This window comes from Prionailurus viverrinus, chromosome X (genome assembly GCF_022837055.1).
Source record: "Prionailurus viverrinus isolate Anna chromosome X, UM_Priviv_1.0, whole genome shotgun sequence".
In the NCBI taxonomy this organism is placed as follows: domain Eukaryota; kingdom Metazoa; phylum Chordata; class Mammalia; order Carnivora; family Felidae; genus Prionailurus; species Prionailurus viverrinus.
In genome coordinates this window covers 55,095,417-55,120,027 of record NC_062579.1, presented here as the reverse complement: position 1 = coordinate 55,120,027, position 24,611 = coordinate 55,095,417, and the positions used below count along the sequence as shown (strand labels likewise).

The following is a 24,611-nucleotide window of genomic DNA, read 5'->3' as shown; positions in this document are numbered from 1 at the left end:
TTTTCTCATATTTAGGTCTTTCAACCATTTTGAATTTATTTTTGTGTATAGTGGAAGAAAATGGTCCAATTTTATTCTTCTGTATGATCCTGTCCAGTTTTCCCAACACCATTTGTTAGAGACTTTTTTTTCCATTGGCTATTCTTTACTGCTTTGTCAAAGATTAGTTTGCTATATAGCGGGTCAATTTCTTTTTTTTTTCTATTAAGTTCAATTGATCTATGTGTCTGTTTTTATGCCAGTACTATACTGCCTTGATGACTACAGCTTTGTATTATGGCTTGAAGTCAGGAATCGTCATGCCTCCTTTTCTTTTTCAGGATTGCTTTGGCTATTCATGTTCTTTTGTATTCCATACAAATTTTAGGATTGTTCTAGCTCTGTGAAAAATGCTAGTGGTATTTTTATGGGGATTGCATTAACTGTGTGATTACTTTGGGTCATATAGACATATCAACAATGTTTGTTCTTCCAGTCCATGAGTATGGAATGTTTTTCCATTTCTTTGTGTTCTCTTCAATTTCTTTCATAAGTGTTCTATAGTTTTTAGAGTACAAATCTTTTACCTCTTTGGTTAGGTTTATTCCTAGATATCTTACTGGTTTTGGTGCAATTGTAAATGGGATCGACTCTTTAATTTATTTTCTGTTGCTTTATTATTAATATATAAAAATGCAACAGATTTCTGTACATTGATTTTATACACGGTGACCTTGCTGAATTCATGTATGAGTTCTAGCAGGGTTTTGAGTCTTTTGAGTTTTCTGTAGACAGTATCATTTCATCTGCAAATGATGAAAGTTTGACTTCTTTGCTAATTTGGATACCTTTATTTCTTTTTGTTGTGTGATTGCTGAGGCTAGTATTTCCAATACTCTGCTAAATAACAATGGTAAGAGTGGACATCCCTGTCTTGTTCCTGGCCATAGAGGAAAAGCTCTCAGTTTTTCCCAATTTAGGATAATACTATATGTGGGTCTTTCACATATGGCGTTTGTGATGTTGAGGTATGTTGCCTCTGTTCCTACTTTGTTGAGGGATTTTTTTTTTATCAAGAATGGATACTATATTTTGTCTTAAAGACTTTTTCTGAATTCTTGAGAGGATCATGTTTCTTATCCTTTCTTTTGTTAATGTGGTGTGTCATGTTGATTGATTTGTGAATATTGAACCACCATTGCAACCCAGAAATAAATCCTGTTTTATTGTGGTTAATAATTGTTTTAGTGTACTATTGGATTTGATTTGGTAGTATTTTGTTGAGAATTTTTGCCTCCATGTTCATCAGGGATATTGTCCTGTAGCTCTCCTTTTTAGTAGGGTCTTTGTATGGTTTAGGAATTGTGGTAATGCTGTAAGAAGGCACTACCTTAGTCTAACAATCTTCTATTATCCTCTTTATTGTCAGCTCTTAACATCATATTTAAAGCATCTTCTGTGTTGCTACACAGTGTTCATAATTATCCTTTCTAATGGTTGCATAATAACTCACTGAGCTTTCAGTACTGCTTATATTTTCTTTGTAAGGTTATGGATTAGTATCCATTCTTGCAGTGTAGAGAGCAATAGGTTTTGTTTTTTTTTTTGTTTTTTTTGTTTTTTTTTTTTTCAACATTTATTTATTTTTTGGGACAGAGAGAGACAGAGCATGAACGGGGGAGGGGCAGAGAGAGAGGGAGACACAGAATCGGAAGCAGGTTCCAGGCTCTGAGCCATCAGCCCAGAGCCCGACGCGGGGCTCGAACTCACAGACCGCGAGATCGTGACCTGGCTGAAGTCGGACGCTCAACCGACTGCGCCACCCAGGCGCCCGAGAGCAATAGGTTTTATATCCAGAGCACCTGGCCTTAGACTTGTGGTTCTCAAAGTGTGGTCCCCAGATAAGCAGCATCAGCATCACCTGGGAAATGTTGGCAATGCAGATTCTCAGGCCCACACCAGACATACTGAATCAATAACTCTGGGGATGGTGCCCAGAAATCTGTGTTTATTAAATATTCATTAAAGTCCTTCACATGATTCTGATGTATACTCAGATTTGGGAATCACTGGGCTTACTAGAGGATTAAACCCACTAATAATGCATTTATACCAGCTCAAAGCATATTATAGAAACAGCTAAAAAGAGTCAGAGGACGTATACTCAAATTACAGCTTCTTCTGATCTCAGCTGAGAAACAGGTTACCTTTTGAGTCTCCATTTCTTCATCTGTTAAAAGGGACTAATGGGGAGTGCCTGGGTAGCTCAGTCAGTTAAGCATGCAACTTTGGCTCAGGTCATGATCTCACGGTTTGTGGGTTCGAGCCCTAAGTCGGGTTCTGTTCTGACAGCTCAGAGCCTGGATCCTACTTTGGATTCTGTGTTTTCCTCTCTCTGCCCCTCCCCTGCTTGGACTTTGCATCTCTCAAAAAATAAATAAACATTTTAAAAAATTTAAAAAAGGGACTAATGTTATTACTACCTCATAGGGCTATTGTGATGATTAGATGAGACAATGTATGTGAATGCTGTATGTAGATTACATAGTAGACTATACAAATAGTTTATTTTTCTCAACTTTAGGCCTAGTACCTCTATGAAATTAATCTCAACCCAGAGTGACCTTGCTTTTATAGAATAAGAGTGGCTCATACCACTTCTTAAAGTCTCTAACACCTCTTCAGAAATCTGGAAAAAATCTAGTTGCTGTGGAAGCAGCAGAAAAAGAAATACTGGTGTGGGTTGAAAGCAATGATTTGTCCTTTGAAATATCTTTGGTGGTAGCCATCTTGAGCCTAAGCCATTATTCATGAAGGCTGGTCTTCACTGCTGGGCCTCGCCTTCAGAAAATTTATTTTATTTTTGCTGTTTAGAGAAGAATGAGAAGAATGAGAAGAAGGATTGGGAAGAAAACCAGATAGCTCTATGGACTCTAATATATATGTAGAAGGGGAAGATTAATCATGGGAGTCTGCGAGGCACTGTGTCACAACGTACAGATGTTTCTGAGAAGAAATACTGTGTGGCAATAAGTAGAGATGTTCTCCCTATACCTGTATGCAATAAAGTGTGATTTTGGTGCCCTAAGAACTCTAGAGAATCCAGAAATGCTTTGGGAAAAAGAAAGTTTACAGCTTTGGAGTACCTGCAAGAAACCTCACCTCCCCACAGTGACAGTGGGGAGGTGCTACTTGCAAATAGCTTTAAGAGCTGTGGGCATTGCTTGTGGGTAGGGACATTTACAAATCTTTAGGGACTCTAGAGTTTGAAGTTTCCACTAATTATCATATCAAACATAATAAAATGCATCCATAGTACACATGAAATACAATTTTTTGCAATAAAAATTAGAAAAATTTTTTAAATGTTGCTTTTGGAATTATTTGGCTACAACAAACTCCTTTAATTTACAATTGGCTATGATTTGTAAGTAATCATCATGCATACTTGGGAATTCTTGTGAAGTGAGAAAATAAAACCCACAAATTGTTTTCAAATGTAGTGCAACTTTTTATGAACATTGAAAGTAACGGTGATTGAAGTTTACATATACATTAAGCATTTATTTCCACATTGCAGGGTTTTTTTTTCGTATTTTGGAGCCAGAAAGGATAAAATGACTCTAATTATGGAATTTGATACTAAACTATGTGAGCACTGGTGGTGAACACATGTGAGATACCCCCAAGGACTCCCAGAAATGCTTGTGAGAAGTTTTCAAGGGCTTGAAGTCTTCCATTATGCAGGTATGAACCAGAGCTAATGAAACATCGGTTATTAGTTTCAGATGACCCCTGTCAGTGCCTGTAAACAGGTGACACTTACAGAAAAGTTATAGACCTAAAAATTGTGACAATGGATTGTCCTATGTGTAGGCAGTTACTAAGCAGCTCAAAAAGAACCCAGATAGTGAAAAAGCAAAATAAAACAAATAAGAAATATTGTGGGCTCTTATTGAGGACTATGGAGAATGCTTGCTCTTTCTCTTGGTCAGATATGTTGCTTCAGGGGGTGGGGATTCTGGGCTAAAGTTACCCAAACCAGAAACCTGGGAGTCATCCTTGATCCCTTCCTCTTCCCTTAATCTCTATGTCTAATCCTTCTTTAAGTTTTTTGGATTTTACCTGTAAAATGCTGAACCCATTGACTTTTTTTGGCCTTCACTGCCAGTACTCTGGTCCAAGATACCATTATTTCATCTCCTGAACTATTGCAACAGCTTCATAAACTGTATCCTTGCTTCTACACTTACTTTACTACTTATATTTGCATACAGAAATCCATATACATTGTAGCTACTATCCATTGTATCTAGTATCCATCTTATACATAGTATCCACAGTTATCTTTTTAAAATGTAAGCCAGGTCATGTTATTTTTTTCTTAAAATCCTCCAGTGTTTTCCCATCCTCTTGGAATAAAGTCAAAAGATCCCCTATGTAATCTGGCCCCTGCCTATCTCACTAGCTTCATGCCTTACCACTCTCCTTGGGACCCACTATGCTCCAGCCACATTGGCCTTATCTCAAACCATCAGGCTACTTTCTACCACAAAGCCTTAGCACATGAGTTTCTCTCTGCCTGGACTAGTCAACATTCCACCTTACCCATGCCTGAATCAATCAATCTTTCTTTCTTTCTTTCTTTCTTTCTTTCTTTTTATCTTCTTTTTTACTTTTTAAAAAATGTTTATAATTGAGAGACAGACAGAAGCAGAGTGTGAATGGCGGAGGGGCAGAGCGAGAGAGGGAGACACACAGCATCCAAAGCAGAGTCCAGGCTCCGAGCTGTCAGCACACAGCCAGACAGAGGGCTTGAACCCACCAACTGTGAGATCATGACCTGAGCTGAAGTCGGACACTTAACCGACTGGGCCACCCAGGAGCCCATGAATCTTCCTTATACTTTGAGTCTCAGTACAATTATCACCTCCCTCAGAGTCTTTCTCTGGTTACACTCTAATGTAGCTCCCATATTATTCTCTTGGTTAGTCACTGAAGTAAACTACACAATGGGAACTATGATTTTCTTGTTCACATTTGATCACATTCTAGGTGCTCATAAATACCTGTTGAATGAGTTAATGCAACATATATTGAGCTTGTTTACTAGTTATTTACATGTGTATGCCTTAGTTCCATCCAATGAACTAGAATTCAATCAGCACAAATTGATCCAGGCAATGTGTGAGATATTAATAAAGGAAAGAAACCTCTTGGGAAGCCAATTGCCTTGTAGATGGACTGTATGCGTAGGGCCCCATCAGCTGGCTCAGTGAATAGCCAACAGAGGGCCTAATTTTCACCTGATTATTCAGCAATATTTGAGAAATTAGGCTGCAGAGATGGGAGAAAAATGGAAAATTTTCAGGTATCAAACAGGGTATCATATCCATGGGAATATTTGACATCTACTTATACACGCATCTTGGGAAATGGAGGCTCACTCACCCCATTTCATTGTTCACAAACTCATTCTGTTTTGAACTTCCAGCTTGTATTTGACTTTGTCTGGTTTGGAAATAGAAAATTAACATGTGCAACAGTGCAAGAGGGTTTCCCTTTTCCACATCTTCACCAATATCTACTGTTTATTTGTTTCCTGACAGGTGTGACATATCTCTTTGCAGTTTTGATTTGATGATAATTGATGATGAGTATCTCTTCATGCGTCTGTTGACTATCTGTTATTTCTTCTTTGGAGAAATGTCTGTTCATGTTTTCTTCCCATTTTTAATTGGATTATTTGTTTTTTGGGGGTGTTGTTGAGTTGTATCAGTTTTTTCATATAGTTTTGATGCTAACCTTTTATCAGATATGTCATTTGCAAACATCATCTCTTATTCCATGTGTTGCCTTTTAGTTTTGTTGGCTGTTTCCTTTGCTGCGCAGAAACTTTTTATATTAATTTATTCCCATTCATTTATTTTTGCTTTTGTTTCCCTTGCCTCAGTGGATGTATCTAGAAATAAGTTGCTGTGCAGTGTCAGAGAAGTCACTGTCTGTGCTCTCTTCAAGGATTTTTATGGTTTTAGTTCTCACATTTAGGTCTTTCATAGATTTTGAATTTATTTTTGTTTATAATGAATTAAAGTGGTCCAGTTTCAGTGTGCTTGGGTGGCTCAGTCGGTTAAACCTCCAACTTGTGATTTCAGCTCAGACCATGAACTATTTGTGAGAACTACCCCTGCATCAGGCTTGCACTGAGAGCAGGGAGACTGCTTGGAATGTTTTCTTTCCTTTCTCTCCCAGTCAAAATTGCACCAACATTCTTCTCAAAGCTAAAACAAGCAATCCTAAAATTTGTATGGAACCACAAAAGAACCTGAATAGCCAAAGCAATATTGAAGAAGAAAACCCAAGCAGGAGGCATCACAATCCTAGATTTTAGCCCCTACTACAGAGCTGTAATCATCAAGACACAACATGGCATTGGCACAAAAACAGACACATAGACCAATGGAAGAGAATAGAGACTCCAGAATTGGACCCACAAAGGTATGGCCAAATAATCTTTGACAAAGCAGGAAAGAATATCCAATGGAAAAAAGACAGTCTCTTTCACAAATGGTGCTGGGAGAACTGGACAGAAACATGCAGAAGGATGAAACTAGACCACTTTCTTACACCATTTACAAAAATAAACTCAAAATGGATGAAGTACCTGAATGTGAGACAGGAAACCATCAAAACCCTAGGGGAGAAAGCAGGAAAAAACCTCTCTTACCTAAGCCGTAGCAATTTCTTACTTGACACATCCCCAAAGGCAAGGGAATTAAAAGCAAAAATGAACTATTGTGACCTCATGAAGATAAAAAGCTTATGCACTGAAAAGGAAACAAACTAAAAGGCAACCAATGGAATGGGAAAAGATATTTGTAAATGACATATCAGACAAAGGGCTAGTGTCCAAAATCTATAAAGAACTCACCCAACTCCACACCTGAAAAACAAATAATCGAGTGAAGAAATGGGCAGAAAACGTGAATAGACACTTCTCTAAAGAAGATATCCCGATGGCCAACAGGCACATGAAAAGATGCTCAACGTCACTCCTCATCAGGAAAATACAAATCAAAACCAGTTAGATACCACCTCATGCCGGTCTTCCTTAAATGTTTGGTAGAATTTGTCTGTGAAGCCATCTGGTCCAGGAATTATCTTGGGAGTGTTTTGATTACTGCTTAAATGTATTTGCTGCTTATTGGTCTTTTCAAATTTCCTATTTCTTCCTGATTCAGTTTTGTTAGTTTATATGTTTCTAGGAATTTATCCATTTCTTGTAGGTTGTCCCATTTGTTGGCATACAGTTTTTTATTATATTCTCTTATAAATTTGTGTATTTCTGTAGTGTTGGTTGTCATTTCTCCTCTTTGTGATTTTATTTTTTGAGTCATTCTCTCTCTCTCTCTCTCTCTCTCTCTCTCTCTCAATAAATCTGGCTAGAGGTTTATCAATTTTATTGATTTTTTCAAACAACCCATTCCTGGTTTCCTTGATCTCTTCTATTTTTTTTGTTTGTTTTTTTTTTTACTTCAATGTGATTTATATCTGTTCCAGTCTTTATTATTTACTTCATTCTGCTGTTTTTAGGTTTTGTTTGTTGTTCTTTTAACTCTTTTAGATGCAAGGTTAGGTTGTTTATTTAATATAGTTCTTGCTCCTTTGAAGTAGGCCTGTATTACTATAAACTTTCCTCTTAAATCCGTTTGTGCTACATCGCAAAGGTTTTGGATCATTTTGTTTTCATTTTCATTGGTTTCCATGTCCTTTTTTATTTCTTCATTTATTTTCTTTTTTTTTCCAGTATATGAACTTTATTGTCAAAATGGTTTCCATACAACACCCAGTGCTCATCCCAAAATCTGCCCTCCTCAATACCCATCACCCACCCTCCCCTTCCTCCCACCCCCCATCAACCCTCAGTTTGTTCTCAGTTTTTAACAGTCTCTTATGCTTTGGCTCTCTCCCACTCTAACCTCCTTTTTTGACCTTCCCCTCCCACATGGGTTTCTATTAACTTTCTCAGGATCCACATAAGAGTGAAACCATATGGTATCTGTCTTTCTCTGTATGGCTTATTTCACTTAGCAAAACACATTCCAGTTCCATCCATGTTGCTACAAAAGGCCATATTTCATTCTTTCTCATTGCCACGTAGTACTCCATTGTGTATATAAACCACAATTTTTTTCATCCATTCATCAGTTGATGGACATTTAGGCTGTTTCCATAATTTGGCTATTGTTGAGAGTGCTGCTATAAACATTGGGGTCCAAGTGCCCCTATGCATCAGTACTCCTGTATCCCTTGGGTAAATTCCTAGCAGTGCTATTGCTGGGTTATAGGGTAGGTCTATTTTTAATTTTTTGAGGAACCTCCACACTGTTTTCCAGAGTGGCTGCACCAATTTGCATTCCCACCAACAGTGCAAGAGGGTTCCCGTTTCTCCACATCCTCTCCAGCATCTATAGTCTCCTGATTTGTTCATTTTGGCCACTCTGACTGGCGTGAGGTGATATCTGAGTGTGGTTTTGATTTGTATTTCCCTGATGAGGAGCGACGTTGAGCATCTCTTCATGTGCCTGTTGGCCATCCGGATGTCTTCTTTAGAGGAGTGTCTATTCATGTTTTCTGCCCATTTCTTCACTGGGTTATTTGTTTTTCGGGTGTGGAGTTTGGTGAGCTCTTTATAGATTTTGGATACTAGCCCTTTGATATGTCATTTGCAAATATCTTTCCTATTCTGTTGGTTGCCTTTTAGTTTTGTTGGTTGTTTCCTTTGCTGTGCAGAAGCTTTTTATCTTCATAAGTTCCCAATAGTTCATTTTTCCTTTTAATTCCCTTGCCTTTCTGGATGTGTCAAATAAGAAATTCCTGTGGCTGAGGTCAGAGAGGTCTTTTCCTGCTTTCTCCTCTAGGGTTTTGATGGTTTCCTGTCTCACATTCAGGTCCTTTATCCATTTTGATAAATATCCATTTATTTTTTGTAAATATCCATTTTTTGTAATATCCATTTAATTTTTTGATAAATATCCATTTATTTTTGTGAATGATGTGAGAAAGTGATTTAGTTTCAATCTTCTGCATGTTGCTGTCCAGGTCTCCCAGCACCATTTGTTAAAGAGACTGTCTTTTTTCTATTGGATAGTCTTTCTTGCTTTGTCAAAGATTAGTTGGCCATACATTTGTGGGTCTAGTTCTGGGGTTTCTATTATATTCCATTGGTCTATGTGTCTGTTTTTGTGCCAATACCATGCTGTCTTGATGATTATAGCTTTTGTAGTAGAGGCTAAAGTCAGGGATTGTGATGCCTCCTGCTTTGGTCTTCTTCTTCAAAATTACTTTGGCTATTCGGGGCCTTTTGTGGTTCCATATGAATTTTGGGAATGCTTGTTCTAGCTTTAAGAAGAATGCTGGTGCAATTTTGCTTGGGATTGCATTGAATGTGTAGATAGCTTTGGGTAGTATTGACATTTTGACAATATTTATTCTTCCAATCCATGAGCACGGAATTTTTTTCCATTTCTTTATATCTTCTTCAATTACCTTCATAAGCTTTCTATAGTTTTCATCATACAGATCTTGTACATCTTTGGTTAGATTTATTCCTAGGTATTTTATGCTTCTTGGTGCAATTGTGAATGGGATCAGTTTCTTTATTTGTCTTTCTGTTGCTTCATTATTAGTGTATAAGAATGCAACTGATTTGTGTATATTGATTTTGTATCCTGCGACTTTGCCAAATTCATGTATCAGTTCTAGCAGGCTTCTGGTGGAGTCTATCAGATTTTTCATGTATAATATCATGTCGTCTGCAAAAAGTGAAAGCTTAACTTAATCTTTGCCAATTTTGATGCCTTTAATTTCCTTTTGTTGTCTGATTGCTGATGCTGGAACTTCCAACACTGTGTTAAACAACAGCGGTGAGAGTGGGCATCCCTGTCGTGTTTCTGATGTCAGGGGAAAAGCTCTCAATTTTTCCCCATGATGATATTCGCTGTGGGCTTTTCATAAATGGCTTTGATGATCTTTAAGTATGTTCCTTCTATCCCAACTTTCTCGAAGGTTTTTATTAAGAAACGTTGCTGAATTTTGTCAAAGGCCTTTTATGCGATTGACAGGATCATATGGTTCTTATATTTTCTTTTATTAATGGGATCTGTCACGTTGATTAATTTGCGAATGTTGAAGCAGCCCTGAATCCCAAAATGAATCCCACTTGACCATGGTGAATAATTCTTTTTATATGCTGTTGAATTTGATTTGCTAGTATCTTATTGAGAATTTTTGCATCCATATTCATCTGGGATATTGGCCTGTAATTCTCTTTTTTTACTGGGTCTCTGTCTGGTTTAGGAATCAAAGGAATACTGCCTTCACAGAATGAGTCTGGAAGTTTTCCTTCCCTTTCTATTTCTTGGAATAGCTTGAGAAGGACAGGTATTATCTCTGCTTTAAACGTCTGGTAGAACTCCCCTGGGAAGCCATCTGGTCCTGGACTCTTATTTGTTGGGAGATTTTTGATGACTGATTCAATTTCTTTGATGGTTATGGGTCTGTTCAAGCTTTCTATTTCCTCCTGATTGAGTTTTGCAAGCGTGTGCGTGTTTAGGAATTTGTCCATTGCTTTCAGGTTGTCCAGTTTATTGGCATATAATTTTTCCTAGTATTCCCTGATAATTCCTTGTATCTCTGAGGGATTGGTTGTAATAATTCCATTTTCATTCATGATTTTATCTGTTTGGGTCCTCTCCCTTTTCTTTTGGAGAAGCCTGGCTAGAGGTTTGTCAATTTTGTTTATTTTTTCAAAAAACCAACTCTTGGTTTCGTTGATCTGATCTACAGTTTTTTTAGATTCTATATTGTTTATTTATGCTCTGATCTTCATTATTTCTCTTCTTCTGCTGGGTTTGGGGTGCCTTTGATGTTCTGCTTATAGTTCCTTTAGGTGTGCTGTTAGATTTTGTATTTGGGATTTTTCTTGTTTCTTGAGATAGGCCTGGATTGCAATGTATTTTCCTCTCAGGACTGCCTTCGCTGCATCCCAAAGCGTTTGGATTGTTGTATTTTCATTTTCGTTTGTTTCCATATACTTTTTAATTTCTTCTCTAATTGCCTGGTTGACTCATTCATTCTTTAGTAGGATGTTCTTTAACATCCATTCTTTTGGAGGTTTTCCAGACTTTTTCCTGTGGTTGATTTCAAGTTTCATAGCATTGTGGTCTGAAAGTATGCATGGTATGATTTCAATTCTTGTATACTTTTGAATGCTGTTTTGTGACCCAGTATGTGATCTATTTTGGAGAATGTTCCATGTGCACTTGAGAAGAAAGTATATTCTGTTGCTTTGGGATGCAGAGTTCTAAATATGTCTGTCAAGTCCATCTGATCCAATGTATCTTTCAGGGCCCTTGTTTCTTTACTGACCGTGTGTCTAGATGATCTATCCATTTCTGTAAGTGGAGTGTTAAAGTCCCCTGCAATTACCACATTCTTATCAATAAGGTTGCTTCTGTTTGTGAGTAATTGTTTTATATATTTGGGGGTTCCTGTATTCGACGCATAGACATTTATAATTGTTAGCTCTTCCTGATGGATAGACCCTGTGATTATTATATAGTGCCCTTCTTCATCCCTTGTTACAGCCTTTAATTTAAAGTCTAGTTTGATATAAGTATGGCTACTCCAGCTTTCTTTTGCCTTCCCGTGGCATGATAAATAGTTCTCCACCCCTCACTTTCAATCTGAAGGTGTCCTCAGATCTAAAATGAGTCTCTTGTAGACAGCAAATAGATGGGTCTTGTTTTTGTTCCATTCTGATACCCTATGTCTTTTGGTTGGCACATTTAATCCATTTACATTCAGTGTTATTATAGAAAGATATGGGTTTAGAGTCATTGTGATGTCCATAGGTTTCATGCTTGTAGCCATGTCTCTGGTACTTTGTCTCACAGGATCTCCCTTATTATCTCTTGTAGGGCTGGTGTAGTGGTGATGAATTCCTTCAGTTTTTGTTTCTTTGGGAAGACCTTTATCTCTCCTTCTATTCTAAATGACAGACTTGCTGGATAAAGGATTCTCGGCTGCATATTTTTTTCTGTTCATCACATTGAAGATTTCCTGCCATTCCTTTCTGGCCTGTCAAGATTCAGTAGAGAGATCAGTCACGAGTCTTACAGGTCTCCCTTTATATGTTAGAGCACGTTTATTTGTAGCTGCTTTCAGAATTTTCTCTTTATCCTTGTATTTTGCCAGTTTCACTCTGCTATGTCGTGCAGAAGATCGATTCAAGTTACCTCTGAAGGGAGTTCTCTATGCCTCTTGGATTTCAATACCTTTTTCCTTCCCCAGATCAGGGAAGTTCTCAGCTATGATTTCTTCAAGTACACCTTCAGCACCTTTCCCTGTCTCTTCCTCCTCTGGAATACCAATTATACGTATATTATTTCTCTTTAGTGCATTACTTAGTTCTCTCATTTTCCCGTCATACTCCTGGATGTTTTTATCTCTCTTTCTCTCAGCTTCCTCTTTTTCCATAACTTTATCTTCTAGTTCACCTATTCTCTCCTCTGCCTCTTCAATCCGAGCCATGGTTGTCTCCATTTTATTTTGCAGCTCATTGATAGCATTTTTTAGCTCCTCCTGGATGTTTCTTAGTCCCTTGATCTCTGTAGCAAGAGATTCTCTGCTGTCCTTTACAGTGTTTTCAAGCCCAGCGATTAATTTTATGACTATTATTCTAAATTCATTTTCTGTTATATTGTTTAAATCGTTTTTGATGAGTTCGTTAGCTGTTGTTATTTCCTGGATGTTTTTATGAGGGGAATTCTTCTGTTTCATCATTTTGGATAGTCCCTGGAGTGGTGCGGGACTGCGGGGCACTTCCCCTGTGCTGTGTTGAATAACTTGCGTTGGTTGGCGGGGCCACAGTCAGACTGGTGTGTGCCTTCTCTTCCCCTCTACTAGGGGAGGGATTCAGTGTGGGGTGGTGTGGCCCATCTGGGCTACTTGCATACTGCCAGGCTTGTGGTGCTGGGGATCTGGCATATTAGCTGGGGTGGATTGGCAAGATGCACGTGGGCGGGAGGGGCAGGGTCAGCTTGCTTTTCCTTCAGAGATCTGCTTCGGGACGGGCCCTGCAGCAACGGGAGTGAGTCAGACCTGCCGCTGGAGTGATGGATGCACAGAAGCACAGCGTTGGGTGTTTGCGGGAGCAAGCAAGTTCCCTGGCAGGAACTGGTTCCCTTGGGATATTTGGCTGGGGGATGGGCGAGGGAGATGGCGCTGGCGAGGGCCTTTGTTCCCCGCCAAACTGAGCTCTGTCATCCGGGGCTCAATAATTCTCCCTCCTGTTTCCTCCAACCCTCCTGTTCTCGGAGCAGAGCTGTTAGCTTATAACCTTCCAGATGTCAATTCCCGCTTGCTGTCAGAACACACTCAGTCCAGGCCCTCCACTTTTGCAAACCAGACTCCAGGGCTCTGCTTGGCCGGCGGGCTTCCCCTTTGCCCAGGCTCCCTCCCGACAGTCCGTGGAGCGCACACCGCCTCCCTGCCCTTCCTACCCTCTTCCATGGGCTTCTCATCTGTGCTTGGTTCCGGAGACTCCGTTCTGCTAGTCTTCTGGTGGTTTTCTGGGTTATTTAGGCAGGTGTAGGTGCAATCTAAGTGATCAGCAGGATGCGTGCTGAGCCCAGCATCCTCGTATGCCGCCATCTTCCCAGGATCTCTTCATTTATTTTCTGCTCGACACAGTCATTGTTTAGTAACGTGTTATGTAACGTCTATGTATTTGTGGTCTTTCCAGGTTGTTTTTCTGGTTGACTTCTAGTTTCATGGTGTTGTCATCAGAAAAGGTGCATACAGGGGCACCTGGGTGGCTCAGTCGGTTAAGCCTCCGACTTTGGTTCAGGTCATGATCTTGCATCCATGGGTTTGAGCCCCACATCAGGCTCTATGCTGACTGCTCAGATCCTGGAGCCTGCTTCAAATTCTGTGTCTCCCTGTCTCTCTGACCCTCCCCACTCACGTTCTGTCTCTCTCTCTCTCAAAAATGAGTAAACATTAAAAATATTTGAAAAAAGACAAGATGCATACATGGTATGACTTTGACCTTTTTACTTTGTTTAGAATTGTTTTGTGGTATAATATGTGATCTATTTTGGAACATGTTCCTTGTGTACTTGAAAAGAATGTGTATTCTACTGCTTTAGGATGGTGTGTTTGGAATCTGTTAATTCCCTCTGTTCCAGTGTGTCATTCAAAGCCATTGTTTCCTTACTGATTTTCTGTTTAGATAATTTGTCCATTAAGTATCATGTTAAAGTCTGCTACAATTAACTCTGAAAAATGAGAACAAACTGAGGGTTGATGGGGGGTGGGAGGGAAGAGAGGGTGGGTGATGGGTATTGAGGAAGGCACCTGTTCAGATGAGCACTGGGTGTTGTATGGAAACCAATTTGACAATAAATTTCATATTTAAAAAATGTCTGCTACAATTATTGTATAATTATCAATTACTTTATGTTTGTTATTAACTATGTTATATATATTGGTCTTCTATGATGGGTACATAAATATTGACTATTATTATATCTTCATGTTGGATTATCCCCTTTATTGTTGTGTGATGTCCTTCTTTGTCTCTTGTTACAGTCTTTAACACCTAGTTTGTCTTATAGAAGTTTTGTTACTATGGTTTTCTTTTGACTTTTGTATGATAGATATTTCTCCATCCCTTTACCTTCAATCTGCAGATGTCTTTAGGTCTAAAATGAGTCTCCTGTAGGCAGCATATAGATGTGTCTTGTTTTTTTTTAATGTTTATTTCTTTTGAGAGAAGGAGCACGTGAGCAAGTGGGGTAGGGGCAGAGAGAGAGGAAAAGAGAGAATACCAAGCAAGCTCTGTGCTGTCAGCACAGAGCCCTTTGTGGGGCTCGATTTCATGAACAGTGAGATCATGACCTGAGTCAAAATCAAGAGTTTGATGATTAATCAACTGATACACCTAGCTGCCCCTCTTTTTTTGTCTCCTCTTTTTCTTTTGATTGGAGTGTTTAGTCCATTTACATTCAAAGTAATTATTGATATATTTGTATTTATTGTCATTTTAGTATTCATCTTGTGGTTGTTTCTGATGATTTTCTCTTATCCTTTCTTGTCTTTCTTTCTTTGGCATGGTTTGTTGATTTTCTTTAGTTGATATATTTGAATTTCTTTCTCCTTTTTTAAATATCTATTAGTGGTTTTTGATTTGTGGTTGCCATTATGTTTGTATATATCATCTTCATATAGCAGTCTATATTAAGTTGATGGTCCCTTAAGTTTGGACCCATTTCGTCCTCTCCTTCTCATGTTTTAGGTATATGTTGTCATTCTTTACCTCATTTTATTTTGTGAGTTCCTTTGTTACAGAAATATTTACTTTTACTGCTTTTGTGTTTCATAACTTAATATTGTCAGTTTTGGTCTCTCCTTTCTACTCAAAGAATCTCTTTTAATATTTCTTGTATGGATGGTTTAATTACATGAACTTCTTTAGATTTTGTTTGGAAAATTCTTTATCTCTCCTATTCTGAATAATAACATTGCTGGTTATAATATTCTTGGCTGCAGATGTTTTCCATTCTGCACTTTGATTATGTCATGCCAGTCCCTCTGTCTTGGAAATTTTTGCTGAAGCCTGCTAGCTTTATGGGATTTCCCTTATATGTTACTGTTTTCTTTTGACTTGCTTCTTTAAAACTTTTTTCTTTATCACTGTATTTTACCAATTTAATTATAATATATCTTAGTGTAACTCCACTTATGTTTATCTTGTTGGGTGTCTCTGTGCCTCTTATATTTGGATATATGCTTCCTTCCCCAGATTAGGTAAGTTTTTTGCTATTATTTCTTCATATAAATTTTCTTCCCCCTTTTCTCTCTCTTCTTCTTTTGGGACTCCTATATTGCCAATGTTATTACATTTGATAGAGTCACTGAGTTCCTTAAACCTATTCTAATTTTGTATAATTTTTTCTCTCTCTTTTGTTCAGATTGATTACTTTCCATTACTCTGTCTTCTAGGTCATTAATTCATTCCTTTTTCTTACAGCCTTCTGTTCATTCCATCACGTGTTTCCCATTTTATTTATTGAGCCCTTTATCTCTGCTATGTTATTCCTTATTTCTGTGTTAAAGGACTCACTCATGTCTTTCAGTGTTTTCTTAAATCCATTGAGTATCCTTATGATCAGTGTTTTAAATATTTACTCAGACATGTTACTTATATCTGGCCTTGTCCTGTTCTTTCATTTGAGATAAATTTCTCTGTCTTGTCATTTTGTGTAAGTCTCTGTGCCTGTTACTGTGTGTTAGGAAAATCATTTACATCTCCTGTTCTTGAGGGTAATGGTCTTATGAAGAAATCCTGTAATGCTCTGCCATGTAGTGTCCCCTGTTCCCCTGGTCCTGGTGATTCTAAGAGTGTCTCCAATGTTTGCTGCATGTGTTTTTTCTTTTGTTCTGTCCACTCTATCTCTCAGGCCATTTGTCTGCAGAGGCTCTCTTTATTTGTTGTGGGCAGTGTTTAGATCCTGGTCTGCATGCGGTACTAGGTGTGCTCTGGTCTACTTGTGAAATGAGGCTTGTCACCACTGCCACCAGTACTGAGGCCTTGCAAAACTCTCAGGTTTGGAGATATGGTGTTGGGAGTGGTTTGGGCCAGTGTTCTGGGGGAGAAGGCCCACCATACTGGAACTGGGGTAAGAGTGACTGGGAAGGGCAGATGCACTGTAGCATGGGGGGCAGGGATTGGGGTAAGAAAGGTAGGTAGTGAGTGTTGGCACTGTGGTGTTTCCCACAGGTAGCCCTGTGGTTATGCTGAGATATGGGGGAGCAAAATGGTTACAGCCATTTCCTCAGTTCTGGAGGGTTCTCTTTATGACTGCTGCCTCTCCAGGATGCACTCCAAAAACAGCAAGTAACCTACCCACCATGAGCCCCAGTTGCTCTTCAGATTGATGTTTCCATACTGTATGTCCATGGGTTGTTTGTCTGCCTCTTTTCCAAAAGTAATGTAATGCTTTCTGGGCTTTATCCCAGGCAAACCCACTGACCTTTAAGACTCCAGGCATTAAACCCCACTCATTTCCAGAAGTCATGTAATTCAGCCCCTCTTATTTTCCAAGCCAATTGCTATGGGGATTCAGTGTTCCTGTGCACTCCCCTGTGTGTTAGTTTGTCTCTCTTCCTTGTACATGACTGCAGCTCCCTTTCCGTGTCAGTGGCCACAATCTGTTTCTCTTCTAAACTGTATCTCTACACTTCCTCCCTTCTTTGATGTGGCCTTTTCTCTGCCTTTAGTTGTAAAGTTTGTTCTGCCACTCTTTAGGTCAATTTCTGGTGTATTTAGAATGATTTGATAGTTATCTAGCTGTGTTCATGGAATGGGCTGGGCCTAGGGTCTTCCTACTCCTCTGCCATCATCCAAGACAAAAGCAACTCTAGTTTTTAAAGGAGGCAAACATTTCTGAATTTTTTAATGTTTATTTATTTTTTAGAGAGAGGGGGGAGTGGCAGAGAGAGAGGGAGACACAGAATCTGAAGTAGGCTCCACGCTCCGAGCTGTCATCACAGAGCCTGATGCGGAGCTCAAGCTCAAAAACTATAAGATCATCATCTGAGCGAAAGTTGGATGCTTAACCAACTGAGCCACCCAGGCACGCCTCTGAATTTTTAGTAAAGGCTAAACATGTTTAGATTAAAAAAGCAATGTTATATTTCCAACTTGAGGATCGGAACCACATGCAACATTGAAATCCTTTCTGTTTTTAATTTTTGGTAAAATAACCCTTATTTCTTCCTATGAATCTTGGGTTGCAATGAAGGGGTCTTATTTTCTTTACCAAAAAAGGACTATATATTTCCCTGATATCTTATGTCTTGTGTTCTTCATGGTAGTATGATTTATGTTTAGCGTTGTGTTGTATTTTTATGGCTTAGGCATTCAGTATCAAGAAGCTATGGACCATATGACATTTAGAGTTCTGGGTCATGTTAGTTAGCCAGAGGTTCTCCACTGTAGGAACAATAGGAAAAATGCTGCCTGATATTCTTAGCAGGTAGTTTTTTTTCTGAATCCTCCCTGAAGCAATATTTTGTTGTTGTTATTCTTATCTATTCTGACCTCCTCTTCTTTGATTCCATTGCACTGAAAAGTGAAATGGATTGTGTAAGTGTGAGGAAAAGAAGACTGATATTGGATAGTGTGTGATGAAAAAATGCCTTTTCTTTATGGTAAGATGGATTGCTGACAGTCAAAAGGATTGTGTTTTCATTCTCAGATCTTCCTGTTCCTACCTCCAATGCCAATAAGCACACACACACACACACACACACATACATGTAAGGCCTTCTGGGAGGGCTTAAAATAGACCTGTTGGGGGTACATTTTCATCATGCTTTGCCTCTAGGTAGAGTTCCTTAGACTCCACTTCTTCCCAGAGTGTGATTTCTCAGGCCAGATTCCAGTTATCTTCTGTAGACACCTATCTGATCTGCTGAATATCTTCATCTGGAAGAAACTAATCTATTGCTTTGTGTGCCAATCAAAGGATGAGGAAAAACATATGCATTTCTTTTTTTAAAGCTTTTAATTTTAACTCCAGTAAAGTTAACATACATTGTATTAGTTTCAGGTGTACAATACAGTGATTCTACAATTCTACACATTACTCAGTCTTCATGATGATAAGTGTACATTTTAATTCCCGTCACCTATTTCACCTATGTCACCTATGTCCTCACCCACCTCTCTCCTGATAAATATCAGTTTGATCTCTATAATTAAGTCTGTTTCTTGGTTTGTTTCTCTCTCTCCATGCTTTCTTTCTTTTACTTTGTTCATTTGTTTCTTAAATTCCACATATGAGTGAAATCATATGGTATTTGTCTTTCTCTGACTTATTTGTCATTGTACTCTCTAGTTCCATGTATGTAATAGTAAATGGCAAGATTTCATTCTTTTTCTTAAGTTTACTTGTTTATTTTGAGAGAGCGAGAGAGAAAGTAGGGGGAGAGTGGAAGGGGGGGAGAAAGAGAATCTTAAGCAGGCTCCATGTTGTCAGTGCGCAGACCCCAAAGTTGGGCTTGATCTCATGAACCATGAGATCATGACCCAAGCCGAAATCGAGTCAGATACCTAAGTGACTGAGCCACCCAGGTATCCTGATTTTGTTCTTTTTTTTATGGTTGAGTAATACTCCATTGTATGTATATATATATATATATACACACACACATATATTATATACTATATATATGTATACATACATTGTGTATATATACATTACACACACACATATATATACATTATATATTATATTATTATGTATATTATATGTATATATTATATGTATATATACATTACACACACACATATATATACATTGTGTGTGTGTGTGTATATATATATATATATATAACCTCTTCTTTATACATTAATCTATTGATGGACACTTGAGCTACCATAATTTGGCTATTGCAAATGATGTTGCTATAAATATAGGGGTGCATATGTTCCTTAAAATTAGTGTTTTTGTATTCTTTGGGTGAATATCTAGTCTTGTGATTACTGGATCATAAGATAGTTCTATTTTTCACTTTTTGAGGAGGCCTCATACTGTTTTCAAGAGTGGATGCACCAGTTTGCATTCCCATCAACAGTGCAAAGAGTTCCTATTTCTCCACATCTTTGCCAAAACTTCTTGTTTATCCTGTTGTTGATTTTAGCCATTCTGACAGGTGCAAGGTAGTACCACATTGTAGTTTTGATTTGCATTTCCCTGATGAAAAGTGACGTTGAGCATCTTTTCATGTGTCTGTTAGCCATGTGTATGTCTTCTTTGGAGAAATGTCTGCTCATGTGTACTGTCCATTTTTTAATTGGATTGTTTTGTTCTTTGTGTGTTGAGTTGTATCAGTTATTTATATATTTTGGATACTAACCCTTTATGGGATATGCCATTTGCAAATGTTTTCTCCCATCCAGTAGGTTGTTTTTTAGTTTTGATGATTGCTTACTTAGCTGTTCAAATCTTCTGTATTTTTATGGAATCCCAATAGTGTATTTTTACTTTTGTTTCCCTTGCCCCAGGAGACAGATCTATAGATCTTTTTTTTTTATTATTACAGATGTTGCCACAGGGGATATCAGATAAACTACATCCTTGCTCTCTTCTAGGATTTTTACTGTTTCATATCTCACATTTAGGTCCTTAATCCATTTTGAATTTATTTTTGTGAATGGTGTAAGAAGATGTTATAGTTTCATTCTTTTGAATGTAATTGTGCACTTTACCTAACATCATTTATTGAAGAGACTGTGTTTTTCCCATTGGATATTCTTGTCTTCTTTATCAAAGAATAATTGGCTCTAGTATTATGGGTTTATTTCTGTTTTTTTTTCTATTATCTTCCATTGATCTATGTGTCTATTTTTGTGTCAGTACCATACTGTTTTGATAACTCTAACTGTGTAATCTGGAAATCTGGAATTGTGTTGCCTCCAGTTTTGTTTTCTTTTTCAAGATTGCTTTGGCTATTCAAGGTATTTTATGTTTCCATACACATTTTAGGAGTGTTTGTTTTAGTAATGTGAAAAATACTGTTGGTATTTTGATCGGGATTGCATTACACCTGTAGATTGCTTTGGGTAGTATAGACATTTTAGCAATAGTTGTTCTCCCCATCCGTAAGCATGGAATATTTTTTTTTCCATTTGTTTGTTATCTTCAACTTCTTTTATCAGTGTGCTATAGCTTTTAAAGTACAAGTCTTTCACCTCCTTGTTTAAGTTTATTTCTAGGTATTTTATTCTTTTTGGTGCAATTTTAAATGGGATGGCTTTCTTAATTTCTCTTTCTGCTATTTTATCATTAGTGTATAGAAATGCAACATATTTCAGTATATTAATTTGGTATCCTGAGACTTTACTGAGTTCATTTTTCAGTTCTAGTAGTTTTTGGTGGAATTTTTAGTTTTTTTTTTTTTCTATACAGTATCAGGTCATCTGCAGATAGTGACAGTTTTAAAATTTCCTTACCAGTTTGGATGCCTTTTCTTTACTGTATTGTATTGTATTGTATTGTTTTATTTTATTTTATTTTATTTTATTTTATTTTATTTTATTATACTTTTGTTGTCTGATAGCTGTGGCTAGGGTTTCTAAAATTGGTGAGGGTGGAGACCCTTACCTTGTTCCTGATCTTAGATGAAAATTGAGCATGATGTTAGCTGTGGGTTTTTCATATATGGCTTTTATTATGTTGAGGTATATTCCCTATAACTCTAGTTTGTTGAGAATTTTTATCATGAATGGATGTTGTAGTTTGTCAAATGCTTTTTCTGCATCTACTGAAATGATTATGTGGCTTTTGTCTTTCTCTTGTTAGTGTCATGTATCACATTGATTTTATAATACTGATCTACCCTTGCATCCTGGGAATCAACCCCACTTGGTCATGTTAAATGATTTTTTGATGCATTTTTGGATTTGGTTTGGTAATATTTTGTTAAAAATTTTAGCATCTATGTTTATCAGAGGTATTGGACTGTAGTTTTCTTTTTTGGGGGTGTCTTTATCTCTTTTTAGTATCAGGGTAATGCTGTCCTTGTAGATTGAATTTGAAATCTGTCCTCCATCTTCCATTTTTTTTTGGAATAATTCAAGAAAATAGGTATTAACTTCTCTTTGAATGTTTGGTAGAATTTACCTGTGAAGCCATCTGATCCTGGACTTCTATTTGTTGGCAGTTTTTCACTTACTGGTTCAGTTTTATTGCTAGTAATCAGTCTCTTCAATTTTCTATTATTTCCTGATTTGGTTTTGAAAGATTATATCTTTCTAGAATTTATCCATTACTTATAGGTTATTCAATTTGTTGGCATATACTGTTTCATAATATTCTCCTATATTCCCTTGTATATTGGTGGTGTTGGTTTTTATTTTTCCTCCTTCATTTTATTTTATTTATTTTATTTCTCCTCCTAATTTTATTTATTTGAGTCCCCCTTTATGTCTTTTTTTCTGTGATGAGTCTGTCTAAAGTTTTATAATTTTTCTGACCTTTCAAAAGTATCAGGTCCTGGTTTCATTGACCTGTTACATTGGGTGTTTTTAGTCTCTATTTTATTTATTTCTGCTCTAATCTTTATTATTTTCTTCCTTTCACTGGCTTAGGACTTTGCTTGTTCTTTTTTCTTGCTCATTTATGTAGGTATGTATTGCTATAATCTTCCCTCTTAGAACAGTTTTGGCTGCATTCTAAAGATTTTGGTCTGTTGTGTTTCATTTTCACTTGTCTGCATGCATTTTTTATTTATTTTATTTATTTTTTATTTTTTAATTTTAACTTGTTTTATTTTCTATTTTTTTTTAATTTACACCCAAAACTAAAAGGCAACTGACAGAATGGGAGAAGATATTTGCAAATGACATATCAGATAAAGGGTTAGTATCCAAAATCTATAAAGAAATTATCAAACTCAACATCCAAAAAATAATCCAGTGAATAAATGGGCAAAAGACATGAATAAACACTTCTCCAAACAAGACATCCAGATGGCCAACCAACACATGAAAAAATGCTCAATATCACTCATCATCAGGGAAATACAAGTCAAAACCACAATACATGCATTTTTAAATTTCCTCTTTGATTTATTCATTGACCCATTTATTGTTTAGTCATATGTTATTTAGCTTAGGTAGTTGTGGCCTTTCAGATTTTTTTCTTGTGGTTGATTTCTAGTTTCACAGTGTTGTGGTTTGAAAAGATGCATGTTATTTCAATCTTTTCAAATTTGTTGATATTTGTTTTGTAACCTAACATGTGATCTATTGTGGAGAATGTTCCATGTGCACTTGAGAACAATGTGTACTCTGCTCTTTTGGATTGGAATGTTCTGAATACATCTGTTAAACCTATCAGTTGCAGTGTGTCATTCAAAGCCAATTGTTTGGTTTCCTTGATGATTTTGTTTAGATGATCTGTCCATTAATGTAAGTGGGGTGTTAAAGTCCCCTATTATTGTATTATTATCAGTGAGTTCCTTTATGCTTGTTATTAATTGTTTTATATATTTGGATACTTCCATGTTGGGTTCATAAGTATTTGTAATTGGTATATTTTCTTCTTGGATTGTACCCTTTATGGTTATATGTTATCCTTTTTTGTCCCTTATTATAATCTTTGTTTGAAAGTTTGTTTTGTTTAATATAAGTATTGTTATCTTTAGGTTTCTTTTCACTTCCATTTGTATAATAAATGTTTTTCCATCCCTTTAATTTTTTTGTTCTTAAATATGAAATTTATTGTCAAATTGGTTTCCATACAACACCCAGTGCTCATTCCAAAAGGTGCCCTCCTCAATACCCATCACCCACCCTTCTCTCCCTCCCACCCCCATCAACCCTCAGTTTGTTCTCAGTTTTTAAGAGTCTCTTATGTTTTGGCTCCCTCCCTCTCTAACCTCTTTTTTTTTCCTTCCCTTCCCCATGGTCTTCTGTTAAGTTTCTCAGTATCCACATAAGAGTGAAAACATATGGTATCTGTCTTTCTCTCTATGACTTATTTCACTTAGCATAACAGTCTCCAGTTCCATCCATGTTGCTACAAAAGGCCAGATTTCATTCTTTCTCATTACCACGTAGTATTCCATTGTGTATATAAACCACAATTTCTGTATCCATTCATCAGTTGATGGATATTTAGGCTCTTTCTCTAATTTGGCTATTGTTGAAAGTGCTGCTATAAACATTGTGGTACAAGTGCCTATATGCATCAGCATTCCTGTATCCCTTGGGTAAATTCCTAGCAGTGCTATTGCTGGGTCATAGGGTAGATCTATTTTTAGTTCTTTGAGGAACCTCCACACTGTTTTGCAGAGCGGCTACACCAGTTTGCATTCCAGACTTTTTCCTGTGGTTGATTTCAAGTTTCATAGCATTGTGGTCTGAAAGTATGCATGGTATGATTTCAATTCTTGCATACTTATGAAGGGCTGTTTTGTGACCCAGTATGTGATCTATCTTGGAGAATGTTCCATGTGCACTCGAGAAGAAAGTATATTCTGTTGCTTTCGGATGCAGAGTGCTAAATATATCTGTCAAGTCCGTCTGGTCCAATGTATCATCCAGGGCCCTTGTTTCTTCATTGATCCTGTGTCTAGATGATCTATCCATTTCTGTAAGTGGAGTATTAAAGTCCCTTGCAATTACCACATTCTTATCAACAAGGTTGTTTATGTTTGTGATTAATTGTTTTATGTATTTGGGGGCTGCCGTATTCGGTGCATAGGCATTTATAATTGTTAGCTCTTCCTCATGGAGAGACCCTGCAATTATTATATAATGCCCTTCTTCATCTCTTGTTACAGCCTTCAATTTAAAGTCTAGTTTGATATAAGTATGGCTACTCCAGCTTTCTTTTGACTTCCAGTAGCATGATAGATAGTTCTCCATCCCCTCACTTTCAATCTGAAGGTTTCCTCAGGTCTAAAATGAGTCTCTTGTAGACAGCAAATAGATGGGTCTTGGTTTTTTTTTATCCATTCTGATACCCTATGTCTTTTGATTGGAGCATGTAGTC

General features: G+C 37.3%; 1 pseudogene; it reads left to right on the top strand.

Moving 5' to 3' along the window:
* The window catches only part of LOC125156979 (nascent polypeptide-associated complex subunit alpha-like), a 74,171-nt pseudogene that overhangs the window by 39,868 nt on the left and 9,692 nt on the right, over positions 1–24,611 (top strand).